This window comes from Pogoniulus pusillus, chromosome 9 (assembly GCF_015220805.1).
Source record: "Pogoniulus pusillus isolate bPogPus1 chromosome 9, bPogPus1.pri, whole genome shotgun sequence".
NCBI lineage: Eukaryota > Metazoa > Chordata > Aves > Piciformes > Lybiidae > Pogoniulus > Pogoniulus pusillus.
In genome coordinates this window covers 30,599,867-30,609,736 of record NC_087272.1, presented here as the reverse complement: position 1 = coordinate 30,609,736, position 9,870 = coordinate 30,599,867, and the positions used below count along the sequence as shown (strand labels likewise).

General features: G+C 42.8%; 1 long non-coding RNA gene across 1 annotated transcript; it reads left to right on the top strand.

Moving 5' to 3' along the window:
- The first annotated feature begins 208 nt into the window (after positions 1-208).
- Positions 209-9,685, top strand: LOC135178294 (uncharacterized). Its single transcript, XR_010303455.1, has 5 exons — positions 209-1,885; positions 2,248-2,380; positions 3,049-3,152; positions 7,518-7,782; positions 8,383-9,685. It is a non-coding gene; the product is annotated as an uncharacterized LOC135178294 (long non-coding RNA).
- The last annotated feature ends 185 nt before the right edge of the window (positions 9,686-9,870 follow it).

The following is a 9,870-nucleotide window of genomic DNA, read 5'->3' as shown; positions in this document are numbered from 1 at the left end:
TTTCTTTCTTTTTCTTGTTTCTTTCTCTTTCTTTTTTCTTTTTTTTTCTTGCTCTCTTTTTTCTTTTTCTTTTTCCTTTTTATTTTTTCTTTCACTTTTTCTTTTTCTTTTTCTTTTTTTCTTTTCCCTTTCTTTTTTTTCCTTTTTTTTCTTTTTCTTTTTGTAATGACATTATTCCATGGATTATCTTATGAAAATTCTTTCACTGAGTGTTTTTTTGATGGTTTTGTGGGTTGGTTTTTTTTTGTCCCCAGATATAGGCAAAAAATTCTAATCACCTGAGACCAGGCAGAAAGGACAGATTATGCTGAAAGTCAGGAGAAAAAATTAATGGGAGTTCTTAAGGAAGTATGTGAATGTTGATGAGGGAAGGCAGATTTTGGTTGTCTTTATGCTTCGTAGTCAACCTTTGGATTTGCAGGGCTACATAATGAGTGCTCATTATTTTATAGATTTAATTTTTAACTCAAGTATTGTTCAGTTTCTCTAAATGCAAAATAAACTTTCAGAAAAGAATAAGCAAAAAGAATTTAAGATGAGCTTGGATGAATTCCAATCAAAAATAGAAGGAAATTATGAATCATTAGTATATATATTCTACATAAAGCCACTCACTGAGCCATTCAAGAGAGATAATTAAAGGTGGTTTTGACAGGGAAAGGAAAATGTGCCCACTGTCACTGAAAATATTAAATGGGTACAGCTGGACAGTATGTTGTGTTTGAGAATTGGGTGGGCTTGGTAGAGGAGGAAGTGGATATTGATGTGGCTCCTATAAGAAGCTCCTAGAAGCTCCCCCAACTCCAAACCAGAACCACTTCTGGTCAAGCATGAACCAATCAGCACCTCTGTGATAACATTATGAAAGGAAAAGATTGTAGCCGGGTGGGGGTTGGTCTCTTCTCCCAGACAACCAGCAACAGAACAAGGGGACGCAGTCTCAAGTTGTGCTGAGGGAGGTATAGGCTGGATATTAGGAGGAAGTTCTTCACAAAGAGAGTAATTTGCCATTGGAATGGGCTGCCCAGGGAGGTGGTGGAGTCACCATCCCTGGAGGTGTTCAAGCAAAGACTGGATGAGGCACTTAGTGCCATGCCCTGGTTGCCTGGCTAGGGCTGGGTGCTACGTTGGACTGGGTGATCTTGGAGGTCTCTTCCAACCTGGTTGATTCTATGAGTCTATGAAAACACATTTTAATGGCCATGGTGGTCTTAGCTTGATGGCTGGACTCGTTGATCTTAGAGATCTTTTCCAACTGAAACAATTCTATGATTCTATGTTGGGCAACTTCTTTTGTTTTAGGAACTCTTTAGTGCTGGAAAGGAGTGGGAGGTGGTAGAGAAAACCATGTGGACACTGAGGTTAGTGAGGAAGGAGATGGGGAGGCACACAGATTCATAGAAAGGTTTGGCTTGGAAGGGACTTTAAAGGCCATCTAGGACCAAGCCCCCCCATCATGGGCAGGGACACCCTCTAGACTAGGTTGCTCAAACCTGGGTTGGCATCAGAACAGCCACTCCCTTCAGGCCCATGGTAAGCTGGCAGGCTGAGCTCTTGCAGGCCTTAGAGATCAAAGGTGGAGTAAGAGCCCTGTCTGTGCACAGGGCTCTCCTGTGGAGGACTTTGTTTTGGAGCAGAGGCCTAATTGCAAACAAGGCCTGAGGGAAGTTCTTATTAGAGTGGTTCCTCTCTGGGACGATCACAGCATATGAAAGGGGCCCACACTAGCAGGAGAGGTTTATAGAGTACTGCCTTCCACTGGAGAGACACCATTTTGCAGCAAGGGATGACTGCAAATTTTGCCCTTGAGGAGAAGGGAGCAGAGAAAACACTATGGGGTGGACTAGGACTGACCTACTGGGACATTGCTAGAAGTTCTTCCCAGGTATTTTGTTTATTTAAAAGTATTTTATAACAATATTTTATATTGTCTTATTATTCCCTTTCTCCCCTTCTGTCTCCTCTCCTCTCCTCTCCTCTCCTCTCCTCTCCTCTCCTCTCCTCTCCTCTCCTCTCCTCTCCTCTCCTCTCCTCTCCTCTCCTCTCCTCTCCTCTCCTCTCCTCTCCTCTCCTCTCCTCTCCTCTCCTCTCCTCTCCTCTCCTCTCCGCTCCTCTCCGCTCCTCTCCGCTCCTCTCCGCTCCTCTCCGCTCCTCTCCGCTCCTCTCTCCTTCAATTATTTTGAATTTGTGCTGGGTCTTCTCTTATGGGTTTGTTTGTTTGCTTCTTTTGTTTATTTGTGCATTTAGGATGCTGCAAAGATCCAGTCAACATCTGTCTGGAGATGAGACAGTCTATGCCCAGGTAGCCAAGAAGTCCAACAGCATCCTGACCTGGATCAAGAATACCAAGGAAATGATTGTGGCTCCAGACTCAGCAGTGGTGAGGACACAACCTTGAGTACTGGGTTCAGTTTTAGGGCACTCACTCCAGGAAGAACATTAAGGTACTGGAGCATGTCCAGAGAAGGTTAACAAAGCTGGTGAAGGGTCTGGAGAAGAGGTCTGATGAGGAGCAGCTGAGGGAACTGGGGTTATTTAGTCACCAGAAGAAGAGGCTGAGGGGAGAGCTCATTGCTCTCTACAACTCCCTGAAAGAAAGCTGGAGTGTGGTGGGTGTTGGTCTCCTCTCCTTAGTAGCATGTGATAGGACAGAGGAAATGACCTCAAGTTGCACCAGGGGAGGTTTAGGTTGGATACTAGGAAAAATTTCTTGATAGGAAGCACTGGGAACTAGTTGAGTCCTCAACCTTGGAGGTGTTTCAAAGAGACAGATGTGGTGCTGAGGGACATGGTTTAGCAGGAGACTTGGTAGAATTAGAGAATGCTTGGACATGATGATTTTAAAGACGTTTTCCAATGAAAATGATTCTATGATTCTATGAAATATCATTGCAATGAGTTGAAGTTTTCTTACATTTTTAAATGAGAATCAGCAGATCACAAATCCTTTTGTCTGATATTTCTAGTGCATCCTGCACAGCTTTAATTGAGTATTTATATGATTCAGGATAGCAATAAAATAACTGCCACATCTTCATGAATCTACAGAGTCAGTTGCCTGTTGAGTAGAAGAGAAAGTGCCAAAGTAAGATGGCAACTCAGCAGAGTTCAGAAGACAATCCTTTGATGTGAAAATTCCAATGCTCTTACAGGTAATTGAACTCTGTTGTGCTCTATTCCCTCCTTTAAGTTAACACCAAAATATGCCACTGGCTGCACCTTAATTGGCATTTTTAAAGTCCACACCTATATTCACTTATCTGAGGGCTTTAATGTTTCTGTCTTCTTCATAAAAAATGATAATTGCTCTCCTCCTGAAATAAAGGTCACAGAAATAGAGAGTTATAATAAATTAAGGAAATAAATATGGGGCCAAGGAAAGCATAATAGAATCATAGAAATGTTTTGGTTAAAAAAGACCTCTAAGATCATTGAGTTCAACCTCAGAACAGCAGGGCCATTAAACCACATCCTCAGGTGTCATGTCTATGCGTTTCTTGAACACTTCCAAGGACTCCGCCACCTCCCTGGGCATCCTATTCCAATGTCTGACCACTCCCACAGGAAAGAAATTATTCCTAATATTCAACCTAAACCTCCCCTGAACAACTTCAATCCATCTTTTCTCATCTTATCACATCATACTAGAGAGAAGAGATCAACTCCCACCTCACTCCAACCTCCTTCTGGGGCATTGCAGAGAGCAAAAAGATCTCTGCTCAGCCTCTTCTTCTCCAGACTAAACAGGCTCAGTTCCTTCACAGTAATTTTGAATAGGTCAAATTCTTTCCAATTCCAGTTCCCTTCCACTAATTAAGAGTAAGACCAAGGTATTGGTTGCCTTTGAGGCATCCTATTTGGCCTTGGTTTGCAATGATTTAAACTATTGTGTATTTTGTTATGCTAGACTTATTATTCCTTTCCATGTGAAGAGTAGAAGCTGTACAAGTGACATTGTTTTCACCTTTATTTAACTGTGCAGGGCAGAGCAAGGACATTTTCCCTCTAATCCTCTGTTTGACTGAACAGAATTATGATTATTCCCCCAACCTCTCCACCACCCCTCCCTACAAAGAAAAAAAAGAGCTTTTCACCTTTTACTTTCTACTGTTAATTGGAAAGAAGATTAAGCATGTGTGAAGAGGTGGAATCTCTTGTGCCTTTACCTGACCTAGATTAAAACATAAACACAATAGTCTGGAGAAAAGGAGGTTCCCTTCACTCCAAAAAGACATTGAGGTGTAGAGGCCTCTCTAGAGAAGGTCTATAAGGCTGGTGAAGGGTCTGGACAACAGGTCAGGTGAGAAGCTGCTGAGGGAACTGTGATTGTTTAGTTTGGAAAAGAGAAGGCTGAGGGGAGACCTCCTGGCTCTCTGCAACTCCCTGAAAGGAGGTTGGAGTGAGGTGGGTGTTGGCTTTTCCTCCCTAGTAACAAGTGACAGGGCAAAAAGAAGCTTCCTGAAGTTGCACCAAGGCAGATTCAGGTGAGGGATTAGGAAAAACTTTCTTTCCTGCAGGAGTTGTCAGGCTTTGGAACAAGCTGCCCAGGGAAGTAGTGCAGCCTTCACCTGCGGAGATGTTCCAAACCCACCTGGATGTGTTCCTGTGGGACCAAGGGATTTCTGTCCCAGCTTAGGGCCACAAGCTAGGCCAGATTGGAGGGCAGAAGTGATATTTACTCCTTCTGAAGAGTAAGAATGAAGATACTGCACACTGATGGAAAGTTTGAAGGGAGAGTCTATTTACAGGTGCACATGTGCAAAGGCAATCAGGTAGAGTGGATACATCCACAAGCTAGGCCAAGTCTATCAGACTAAAACCTTCTAGAATCCTCCACCCCTTCCACCCTCAGCAGGCCTGAGAGTAGGCCAAAACTGCCCTCCCCAGCTTAGGCCTTGTATGCAGCTCCAAATTCCCTGCCAGCTAGAAGCCATCTCCCACACACCAACCAGTAGTGATATGCTCTGTCTGGAGAGAGAAGTGAAGGCAGGAGAGTCAGGAAGGGGGAGAGCAATACCAGCCAGGCACTGCCTTACAAGCTATACCAGAAAGCAGAATAGAATAACAATACTGTGATACCCTGGGACAACCAGGTCTGTCCCCTGGGGTGGGACTTTGCCTCTATAGTTTTCTCAAGGCAACCTAGGGCTCCACCATACTACCACACCTTGGCAGTGGAGTTGGAGTGAATGATCTTCAAAAGTCCCTTCCAACCCCTGCCATTCTCTGATTCTGACACAATCCTCAGCAGCTTCATTTCTGAAATGTTTTCTACTGACATCTTCATTCTTCCAAGTAAAAGAAAATGTGTAGCCACCTCTCACTTGGAGAAGATTGAACAGCCTGTCTTTGAAATTCCTTCTCCTGCTCTCTCTTTTGCTCCTTTCCTCCCCCCCCTTCTCTCCATGCCCAGACAACCAGATTTTTACACCTGTTTCAGCTGGGTTGCAGTTTCTTGGTGATCATCCTTTGCATAATTACATTTTCAGCTTCCTTTAGAAGAGCAATAAGTACTATACGGAGAAGGGGGTTATGACCTACAATATATCTGGATGAGGAGAAGTGCTGATAAGTTTCCACATTTTTCATCTTCTGATAGAAGCCTGACATATCTCCCAGTTCATTCATTCTGCCAGATGATTAAAAAGTTGTTCTTCAGCAAACCAAAACTCATCCAGAGCTCAGCAGGCAATAACTGCACTCTAAGCACATTAAAGAACAGGCAGGGCAATCCAAAGTAGGCCTCTTTCTTTGCCTTTGAGGATTGTAGAGCAAAAAAAAAAGAAAGAGAAAAGCAGTCTAACACTGTGATCAAGCCTGGAAGGCTGTAGCAGCTGGTTGGTGGGTGAAGATACAGAACCTGGCCCAAAGTAAGCAGAATTCAATAGGGGTGCTTTGACTAAATAAGTTTTTAATTAGAATCACAGAATGACATAATAGTAGCAGTTGGAAGGGACCTCTGCAGATGATAGAATCCAACCCCTCTGCTGGAGCAGGGTACTGCAGAGCAGGCTGCACAGGAATGCACCCAGGTGGATTTTGAAAGTCTCCAGAGTAGACTCTACAAGCTCTCTGGGCAGCCTGATGCAGGGCTCCAACACCATCACAGTAAAGAAGTTTCTCCTTAAGTTCAACCCCTTGTGTTACAGTTTCCACCTCTTGCCCCTTGTCCTATTGCTGGCTATCACAGAAAAGAGCCCACCCCCATCTTTGTGGCCTCCAGCCTCTAGCTATTGATCAGCATTGAGAAGATCCTCACTGAGGCTGGTCTTCCTGAGGCTAAACAGCCCCAGGTTGATGTATAGAAAATGAGACCTCACAACATGCAAAGTGTTATTAGGTAAGGCATGTTTAATCAGGCTGGGTGACAAGAGGAGCTCATCCTCCAAAGCCCTTGCACATCTTCTCCTGGTTCGGGTAAACTATTGCTGCTGCAAAATCATACATATTCAGTACAGGGGTAGGGTTAGTACAATTAGTTCTGGGAATAGGTGGAGCTATTACAATCAGTTCCTGGAACTCATTTCTATAATGTCCCACCTCTTCACGCATGCTCATTGCCACCTGGTGGTCACCTTTTGGGGTCTTTGTGAGGAAGGCTGCTGTCTTCAACAGTCTGACCTCTCTACCTTTCACCCACTGGGCATCAGTAGTGGGTCACATTCTTGGCTGGAGTCTCTGATGTTCTCATCTTTGAATACAGTATTCTTCTTCTCCCTCTCAAGCTTAACCCACATCCTTTGTGTTTATCTGATTGATGATGCTTTATATCAGTGCTCATACAGTTAACTAGGTTCCTACACTATATGTCCTCTATCCCTTTTTCCCATATCAAGGTCTTTCAGCCTTTTACCTCACAGAGATGCTCTAGACCCCTCAGCATCTTCACAACACTCTATTGGAGTCTCTCCATTAGTTCCCTGTCTTTCTTGAAATGGGGAGCCCAGAACTGGGCATAATGCTCACCATGGCAGTGTAGAAGGGAAGAAGAATCTTCCTTGACCTGCTGGCCACACTCTTCTTCATTCTCCACAGAAGACCATTGATATTTTCAAACACCATGGCACATTTCCAGCTCATGGGAAAATTATTATCCACCATCACTCCCAGATCCTTCTCTGCAAAGAACCCAGAGAGTGATTGATGTTGAAAACAACCACATGGATCTTAAAGAGATGTCTGAAGAAGAAAATTACATCCTGTGATTTTAATCCTGTTTGGTGATGTAAATGCTCTCCTGCCTGGCCATAGAGACCATGCTCACAAGATGGAATATACTGGAGTGGATCCTTGGGTGCTGAGTTCTACCTTCCACTAGTGCAAGCAGTCAAGTTATATAAAAATAATGTGTATATATATTCTATACAATCTCATGTTGATATTGAACTCACTACCACCATGCACAGTCTCTTCTTATCAATTTATTTGTTCATAGAGGTAATTTCTCTCATCTCTAGTTTTATTTGTAGAAAAAAATGAATTTTTTTCTTTTCTCCTGAACTGGTTTCTGCTGACAGACTTGCCCTTCAGAGAATGAAGAATAATAGAGGTTTCAAGGGACCTCTGAAGACCATCCAGTCCAACCCCCTGCCAAGGCAGGTTCACCTAAAGAAGGTCACACAGAAACGTGTTCAAGTAGCTTTTGAATGTCTGCAGAGAAAGAAACAGCACTAGTCCCAGCACTGACCCCTGAGGGACACCACTTGTCACTGGTCTCCAGATGGACATTGTGCCCTTGATCACCACTCTCTGCACGTGATCATCCAGCCAATTCCTTATCCAGTGAGTGCTCCACCCACCACGTCCATGTTTTTCCAGTTTGGTGACCAGGATGTCATGTGGGACAGAGTCAAAAGCCTTACTCAGGTCCAGGTAGATGATGTCAGTTGCCCTTTCCTTCTCCACTGTTGCTGTGACTTCTTCATAAAAAGCCATTAAATTTGTCAGGCCTGATTTGCCCTTGGCAAAGCCATTGCTGGTTACCACCAATCACCTCTGCTTTGTTTTCCATTTCTGTAGCAGAGTCTTCAGAAGGATCTGATATAAATATCAAAACTGTCTACTGTGAGACAGTTGATGAACCGTAGAATCACAAAATTATATTATCATCTCCATCATCATCATCATTTAGGTTGGAAGGGACATTTAAGATCATCTAAACACACACCCCCTGCCATGGGCCAGCTTGCCCAAGACTCCACCAAATCACACTTAGACCCTCCACAACTTCTCTGGAAAGCCACTTCCAGTGATTCACCACCCTCATGAGGGAGAATTTTTCTCATTTCTGTGTCTTAATCCTTGTTGAAAACTGAAACAAACTATCATTTATTTGGGTATCTTGATGCAAATAATTATAATTGTACTTTTGCTTTTTTGTAGCAATGTCCTTAAGTGGCCAAGAAGGTAAAGAGCATCCTGACCTGGATCAACAATAGTGTGGCCAGCAGTGCCAGGAAAATGATTGTGTCCCTGTACTGGACACTGGTGAGCCTACATCTTGGATTTAGATTAGACTTTAGGAAGAAATTGAAGAAGAATAAATGAATAGAAGAATAAATGAAGATTCTTTTATCAAGCACCTTAGAGACGTTTAGAGAGATGGAATAGGAAGAGAGGAATAGAAAGAGACTAATGGAGGGGTTTGTGATGGTTTGGGTGTTACCCACCCCCACACCCTCCCACACTTAAGAAAATCACTCAGACTAGACTCAGCCGAGCTGGAAATTAAATGAAGCTTTATATTTACAGCTTAGCACAACAAACAAGCAGGTATTTACAATAGATACAGCTATAGACAGAAAGATACAAGTTAAAAAGGAATACAGAAACACAACAGCCCTTCCAGAAATCTGAGTCCCCAGGAGGGGGGACCACTTTTCTCTCACCCCTCCACCTTACCCTAGACTTTGCCTTACAGTCAAGGTGAGTTTGGAGGATTGGCCAGGGGGGTTAGGAAGCAGATGGATTAGTCAGGCAGCAAGTTAGGTTAGAGAGAGACATTCATGCAGCCCCAAAGACAGAGACTCTGTTGTCTATGTTTATGTTCTTGTTCAGCTTATGAGTGCAGTGGACATTACCATTGTTTGCTTTTCATAGCCTATAATCTAATTCTTCTCACCAAAATATCCCAGCTAGGCTCAGACTAGCACAGGGGTGAAGACAGGGGAGTGTTGGAGGGCTTTTTTTTTTTTTAGCTTTATGAACAAGTATAATTAAAGTTTTATAAATGAGAAATGAGGGGGAAAAAAACAGATTTCAGAAAGCTGAGTGACTTCCAATTTCAATTTTCAAACTGCATCAATACCATTGAACAAAATCAACTTTTTAACTAGGTTATTAATTTTTTATTTATTAACTTAGGGTTTTCTTTTTACAACATTTTGGCTTCCTTTTCTATCTTTTTTCCCCTTTTTTCTCTACTAAACTTTTACCGTCTTTGTGTCAAGGGGGATTACCTGAGTCATTGAAAGAAGATATATTTAATTTACTGCAGTTCCAAAAATTGCATGAAAAAATGAAGAGGCAAGAAGAAAACTTCTCTGACTTTTATCTAACATCATTTTTGGAAGAAGTTATTGACTTAACTTGGTATTATTGCTAGTCTGGATGTTCTAAGTTAGAATGACAACATCAACCATCATGACTTCATGACACTTCAAATAAAATATCCCTTTTAAAAGTTGCTTTTCATTCTGCTGAGCTTTACCACAAAACTTATTTTCAGGTCCAAAGCTATGGTTAAACTTGAGAAAAAAACTCAAACTGATTTATTCAATGATGGTGCCACTCAAAGAGTGATGGAGGAGGGACTGAGGGAGCTGGGGTTGTTTAGCCTGGAGAAGAGGAGGCTCAGGGGTGACCTTATTG